The sequence below is a fragment of the Physella acuta genome, unplaced genomic scaffold (genome assembly GCF_028476545.2).
Source record: "Physella acuta isolate Inbredline_101_S28 unplaced genomic scaffold, ASM2847654v3 ptg000314l, whole genome shotgun sequence".
Lineage (NCBI taxonomy): Eukaryota > Metazoa > Mollusca > Gastropoda > Physidae > Physella > Physella acuta.
The window spans coordinates 300,897-307,890 of NW_026731833.1; the positions used below are offsets into that span (position 1 = coordinate 300,897).

At 40.3% G+C, this 6,994-nt stretch overlaps 1 long non-coding RNA gene across 1 annotated transcript; it reads left to right on the top strand.

Moving 5' to 3' along the window:
- The first annotated feature begins 888 nt into the window (after window positions 1-888).
- On the top strand, window positions 889-6,172 carry LOC131940252 (uncharacterized). The gene is made up of 2 exons (XR_009386535.1): window positions 889-1,046; window positions 5,462-6,172. It is a non-coding gene; the product is annotated as an uncharacterized LOC131940252 (long non-coding RNA).
- Window positions 6,173-6,994: the final 822 nt, after the last annotated feature.

A 6,994-nucleotide genomic window follows, 5' to 3' on the forward strand; every position in this document is an offset into this window, starting at 1 on the left:
CTTTCGTTTAAACTACGGTATATAGATAGACCATAATGTATCATCGTGTCTAGCTTGGAATCTTTTTAAATGCAAATTAGCTTTTTGGTTTGTGGTGGATACTTTTAGAGGCCCGTGATATAAAATGGTTCGTCATTAGGGTGCTGCTCTTTAGGTGTAGGTCCATGCGGGTTGTTTGAGGACAAGTTTTACTGCAGTTATTGTATTTATATACTTTAATGTTTGCTTGTTTTCTATGATATTGCATTTTATGTTGTTGTGTTTCTCAGAGCATACCTGGAATTGTGCGAGAGGTGCATGTTTTATCAACTTTATGTTGGCGTATTTCTTTATTGTTTAATTAAGTTCATTGCAATTATTGTATACACACATGTAGAGGAGTCTGGATTGGATTGAGGTTTGTGAAGGTGGGGGGGGGGGGGATATTTCAGCTCTTGACTAGCTTCGACTATTTACTGGCTTATTAATTTCTGGGATGAATTCTTTAGAAACATCTTGTCATATCGTCGCCTGTTCTCCACTGTAGTTTCGTTGTTTCCTTCGTTACTGTTACGGGTCAGTTGTAGGTTAGACTAGAATAGGATAGAATGATCTAGAATTAGGGGAGAGTGCGTGTGTGAGTTGAGTTTACACTAGAATATTGTTAACCCCGATGTGTTTGTGTATTGTTATCCCAAGGTCGAATGCGGTATAAAAGCTGGAGTGAATGGTTGTCAGGGGTTAGTTGGTTAGGTCGTGGGCTATTCTGTAATGTGATATGTGAGACCTAATAAACGTATTGAACGTTAACCCGAGTCGTTCTTGAATTCCAAGCTAACCTGGACGTAACAATAAGTGAGGTCGGTTCAGTTGAACCCAAACAACCCACCATTTACCCCCACCCCTTCTCGGCTTGTATAAAATTAACTACTTAATTAAAATAAGATTGATGGTAGCTTACACGTTTAATTAAAAGAATATCAATATTAAATTAACGTGTTGACTTGGTAGACGAGAGTCAGTGTGGGTTACAGAAAGCTGAGCAAGCAAGCTACATTTCAGGTTAGGTAAAGTAAATCTCTTTGTTTTATTACTGACTAGTCTTATGCCTTTCTTTGTGTATAATATAATGTTAATTTTGTTGTTTCACTACTGACTAATCGTAGGCCCATCATTGTTAATTTTGTTCTTTCACTACCGACTAATCTCATGCTAGTCTTTGTTAATTTTGTTGTTTCACTACTGACTAATCGTAGGCCCATCTTTGTTAATTTTGTTGTTTCATTACCGACTAATCTTAGACCCGTCAATGTTAGTTTTGTTGTTTCACTACTTACCAATCTTATGCCAGTCTCTGTTAGTTTTGTTGTTTCACTACCGACTAATCATAGACCCATCTTTGTTAATTTTGTTGTTGCACTACTGACTAATTTTAGGCCTTTCGATGTAGTGTAATGAGAGTGTCCGTTCGGGAGATCGGCCTTCGGGCAAACGGCAAGTGTCTGGAAAACGTCCGACTTTCATCATGGCAACCTTACTACTTACTTACGTAATCCTCATCACTCCCTGTGGAGTATAGGGCAGCAACAAATCTCCGCCATTCCACACTGCCCTGGGCGAGCTACTTTAGTTCATGCCAGGTCTTGCCAATAGCCTGCACTTCTTCTTCCGTCTCTCTCCTCCATGTTCCCAGTAGTCTTCCTTTCTTTCTTTTTCCAGGTGGGTTCTACTTCAGCGCCATGTTGGGGAGTCTTGTTTCGCTCATGTGAAGGACATGACCCAGCCATCTCCATCTCCTCATTCGAATTTCTGAAACAATGTCGTTTAATCCTGTCCTTCGCCATATTTCCTTGTTCGGGACGTTGTCGTCCCACTTTAGTCTGAGGATGCTTTGGAGGGATCTTCTTTCAAAGCCTCTGAGTCGGCTCTCTCCTTTCTTGTTTAGTTTCCATGACTCTGTAGCATAGAGGAGTACAGAACGTACATTAGACTCGTAGATCCTTATTTTAGTTCTCTGCTGCAGTGAGGATGATTTCCATATCTTAGCGAGTCTGTTAAAAGCTAGTGCTGCCATTGCTATTCTGGTGGCCATTTCTTTCTCCATGCTGCCATTTGCTGATATATAGCTGCCAAGGTACTTAAAGTATTCGACCTCTTCTAGCTCCGCTCCATTCGCAAACGTCTTGAGAGCACTTTTGGTTTTTATTTTCATTAGCTTGGTTTTTCCGGAGTTTATCTTTAGCCCAACGCTTTTGGCAATTTGCTCTATTTTTTGTGGTTTTTGCATGGATGTCTTTTTGGGCATGTGAGAGTAAAGCAAAACCATCAGCAAAGTCACAGTCCTCTAGGTGGTTGGTAAGTTCCCAAACAATTCCTCTTGGCTTATCCTCAGTGGCTCTTCTCATAATCCAGTCTATTACCACAAAAAAGATGACAGGTGAGATGACACAGCCCTGTCTGACTCCTGTTTTTACCTTGAACCATTCACTTTGCTGATTTTCATGTCGCACACAACATTGGTTGTCATAGTGTATATCATTCAGTATGTTTATGACTTTTCCTGGAAAGCCATATAGCTCTAGTATCTTTCATAATGATGGATGGTGGATACTATCGAATGCTATCTCGAAATCTATGTAGTTGATGTAGAGAGACGAATTCCACTCCAGGGACTGTTCCACTATAGTGCGCAAGACAAATATTTGGTCGTTACATGACCTGTTGGCCCTGAAGCCAGCTTGTTCTTCACGAAGGATCCCATCAATTCCTTTCCTCATTCTTTGTAATAGGACTCTGCAGAAGATTTTTCCTGGTACTGACAGAAGGTTAATGCCTCTCCAGTTCTCACAAACATTAAGGTCGCCCTTTTTGGGTAATTTGATAATGATTCCCCGTTTCCAAGAATCTGGGACTTCATTTCATACTTTATTGAAGATCCCTGATAGAGTTTCTGCACCTATTTTTGGGTCTGCCTTTAGCATCTCCGCAGTGATTCTGTCCTCTCCTGGAGCCTTATTGCTTTTTGTTTTTTGGATAGCTTCTATTATTTCTTGTTCTAGGAAGTGTTCTCTATGCATTTCAAAATGTATGTTCATGTCAGTGAAGTCACCAGTTTCTTCTGGGTCTGGTCTGTTTAGGGTCTCTTCGAAGTATTCAGCCCATCTTGTCAATTGATGTTTCTCCGTTGTAAGAACTTTTTCGTTTTTGTCCTTGATAGTAGATGATATATTTGCTATTTCTCCTGTTAGAGTCCTGATGATCTTGTAGACTGTTCTGCTATCTCCCTTATCAGCTGCAGCCTGTGCTTCTGTGGCCATTGTGTCTACATAGTTCATTTTATCCTTCTTAGCATTCCTTTTTACCTCTTTTTGCAGTCTTCTATATTCTTCATCGTTCCGTACCCTGCTTTCCATGGTTCCAGATAGTGTTTTAATTTTTGGTTCTCTTCTCTTTTCAATGAGATTCCAAGTATCGTTTGAGATCCATTCCTTCCTTTGTTTGTTCCTGTGTCCTAGTATACATTGGCATGTTTTCGTGTATACATCCAGGATCTTCTCGCAATGTGTATTGGTGTCCTCTTCTGATAGGTTCTCGAGTAGACTAAATCTATGTTTTAGTTCGATTGCGAAGTTTGCCTTAATGGTGGGATCTTTTAGTTTAGCTGAGTCAAATAGCTGGTGGTTTACTTTCCTGTCGACTCTCCTAAACCTGAGCTGTAGCTTGCACAAAACTAGATTATGGTCGCTACTACGTCAGCTCCTCTTATTGCCTTTACATCCCTCATGGATCTTCTCCACTTTTTATTTATAGCAATGTGATCAATTTGATTGATGGTTCGCTTATCTGGGGATATCCATGTTGATTTGTGCATTTCTTTGTGCTGGAATAAGCTGCCACCTATAACTAGGCAATTTTTTAAGCAAATCTCTTTGAATCTTTGACTTTGTTGTTTACCTCCCCCAGACCCTCTTTACCCATGCAGAGTTAGTATCCTTGGTTGTTGGACCCTATCTTCGCACTAATGTCTCCCATGACTATTAGAATATCATGTTGTGGAGTCCTGTCGATTTGGTATTATAGAGTGTAGAAGAACGTGTCTTTGTCTTCATCTTTTGCTTGTTCTGTCGGGGCATAGCACTGGCTTATGGTAATCTTTACATGTCTTGAGTAGAATCTAGCTCTAAGAATGCGAGAATCGATTGGTTCCCACCCTATTAGACTTTTTCTTAATATTTTATCCATGATAATACCAACTCTTTCTTAGTGCTGACCATCAGATCTCCCAGAATAGATTATAGATTCTCCTAATCCGAGTGTAGTCAGGCCTGAGTCTGTCCATCTCATTTTGCTGATACCCAGGATGTTGATCCTGTATCTTGACATTTCCTTGACCACTTGAGCTGTTTTGCCAGTTTCGTACATGGTACGCACATTCCAAGCTCCTATTCGTGTAATAATTTTGGGGGTCACTAAGGACTGTTTCGGAGTAGAGACTTCCTTGCGGCTTTCATCTAGACTCGTCGTATCAGGCAAATCTTCCTCAATCCTCAGATGCTCTCCCATGATGGTTTGATTTAGATCTGTTGCTGTTTCTGTAGCGCTTTTTACATGGTGGGTTGCTAGCCCAAACCCAAAACCCTCCTCCTTTCCCATTCTGGACTTGGGACCAAACAATGGCGGAGTTAACCTTACAACACACGTCTGAAAAGAAATCACACCTCAACAAGTTTTGTCTTGTAAAAACATCAGTTTCACTCTATAGTATTTACTGTGCTCAAACCTCATGTGAATAAAAAAATGCATGAATTATTAAAGCTAACGTCAAAATAATCATTACAATGAATTTGAACCATGCACCTGAGTTCCGTACCCACGCCAGTCGACATGTTATCGAGAGCGCTGTCGTCTCGGCCAGGAAATCATTTTGGGGAAATATTTCTCCGTCAACGTATTGAAGGGAGGTTGACTCTTAGAACCATGAAACAAAATATTATTTTTAGTCAAATTATATCCTACTTTAACACATGAAATTGCTACCGAACAATGATTTATGTGAATATTTAAGAAACCCGGGATCCGAACTCGAAACTTTCTGGTTAGAAGTAGTATGCTACTGTTATGAATCAAATGTTGCTCTCCATTTCTAAATGATATTCAGACAACATAATTTGAAATATATTACAATTTTGTCATTATAGTAGGTGTAGTCAGATGATAGAGCTTGCGACCGCTAAACCGGTGTCAAGTCTGAAGAGTGTTCCTGAGTCCACCCAGCTCTAATGTGTACCTGTTAGGGAAACAAAGGCGGCTGGGTATAGTATGGCTACACTATCCTCCCTTATGTCGTGGTCATTTAAACAGAAGAACTCTACGTAGTCTGCCACATGTGTCTTGCGAAAAAATTGGAACAGATGATAATAATGAAGTAAAGAACATGTATATGCCTATTGATAATTGAATCAATTGATTCTTTTATTTTCAGCCATGTCGCGTGTGTTGCTGTCACTGATTGTCTTCACGTACGTACTTGACGTCGAATCTGGCTGCAGCAATTCCGACTGGACGTTAAGCTTTGACGTGCAAGGTACGTCACAATGCGCCAACCCCGGTTACTTTATCAAGGGCTTCCTTAGGACCTATGCCGATGAAAACGATGAAATATATCGCCTGGAAGGAGCTGAATGCTGCTATCCGACTTGGCCATGGGAAGGCAACGACTTGGTGAAAGTAAACGCGAACTGGTGGGGTGCTCTTGATAATCCCCACAGTTGGGCATTATGTCCTACAGGTTATTTTCTTTACGGGCTGTACAGGACTGTAGGTAGTAAACTATCAGGACTCCATAATATTGAAGAAGGACTGTGCGCTAAACCCAGAAACCACCCAGATGCATACGGTCACTGCTACACCCAGGATATTATTCTGTGTTTTGATAATATAGGTATGTGCCGCTGTAAAGACGATTACTTTGTTGTTGGTCTGTACCGCAGCGACTGTGACAAGCTGCTGTGTTTGGAGTATTTACAGTGCTGCAAATTTAGGTGAAAATATCTCACGGAAGTGGATCGACCACACTGAATAAAAACAAAACGATTTTGAGTTAATACTTTCTTTAAAAATAATTTCGAGTATCAAAAAATATTTTGTTGAAATCTAAAATCAAACTTCTAAATAAAATATTAAAAAAAAGTTATTCTTTTTACTATTTTCTTTGAAAAGAACTACATCATGCCAACAAAGTTTAATATCGGCAAGTCACACATTTACACACAACATAGCTTATTTGTTTTGTTTTTAAATGGTCAACAGTTCTCTTAGCACATGAAGTCTTATTAACACTTTAACCCATAAAGTTAGTGGCGTAGCGCGGTCGGTGTCAACCGGTGCGGCACTTAATGGTGTCACCCCCCCCCCCCCCGAGGCGTAGCGACCTTTCCCTTGGAGAAACTTTCAATTTTCGATTTGCGCCCCTCCTCCTCAAACTTTCGATTAGCACCTCTTAAAAGACTATTTAACACTCGAATTAATCACTTAAGTGGAATTATCATTTTTCTCTATATATTTTTCTATTTTTTTGCCTTGGTGTCACCCACCTAGATTGTGTCACCCGGTGCGGTCCGCCCCCCGCCCCCCCCCCCCCTTTGCTACCCCTCTGCATAAAGTAAAGTTATATATTTATGAACATTGCGGTCTATTTCAACAGTTCAAGTAGAGTTAAACTGTTCCCCCACCCAGGCCTTTAAGATACTGTGTATACACCTGATATGCCTAGCTGTCTTGCTATTTTCTTGACTTGAGCCAGTCACGATTAAATGCTGGATGGGCTCTATATCGAGGACGCTGTGACTTTTGGTCCAGTCCTACATCTTTATCTTGCTTTAAAGTATAATACACAACTCACTCAATATGTACCCGCTGCAATTCACACTACAAAGACAAATCCAAACAAATGGTTACTTTCAAGATAATAAAAACAACCACCATTAACACTTCAAACAAGCCAAGAGTTAGGGCA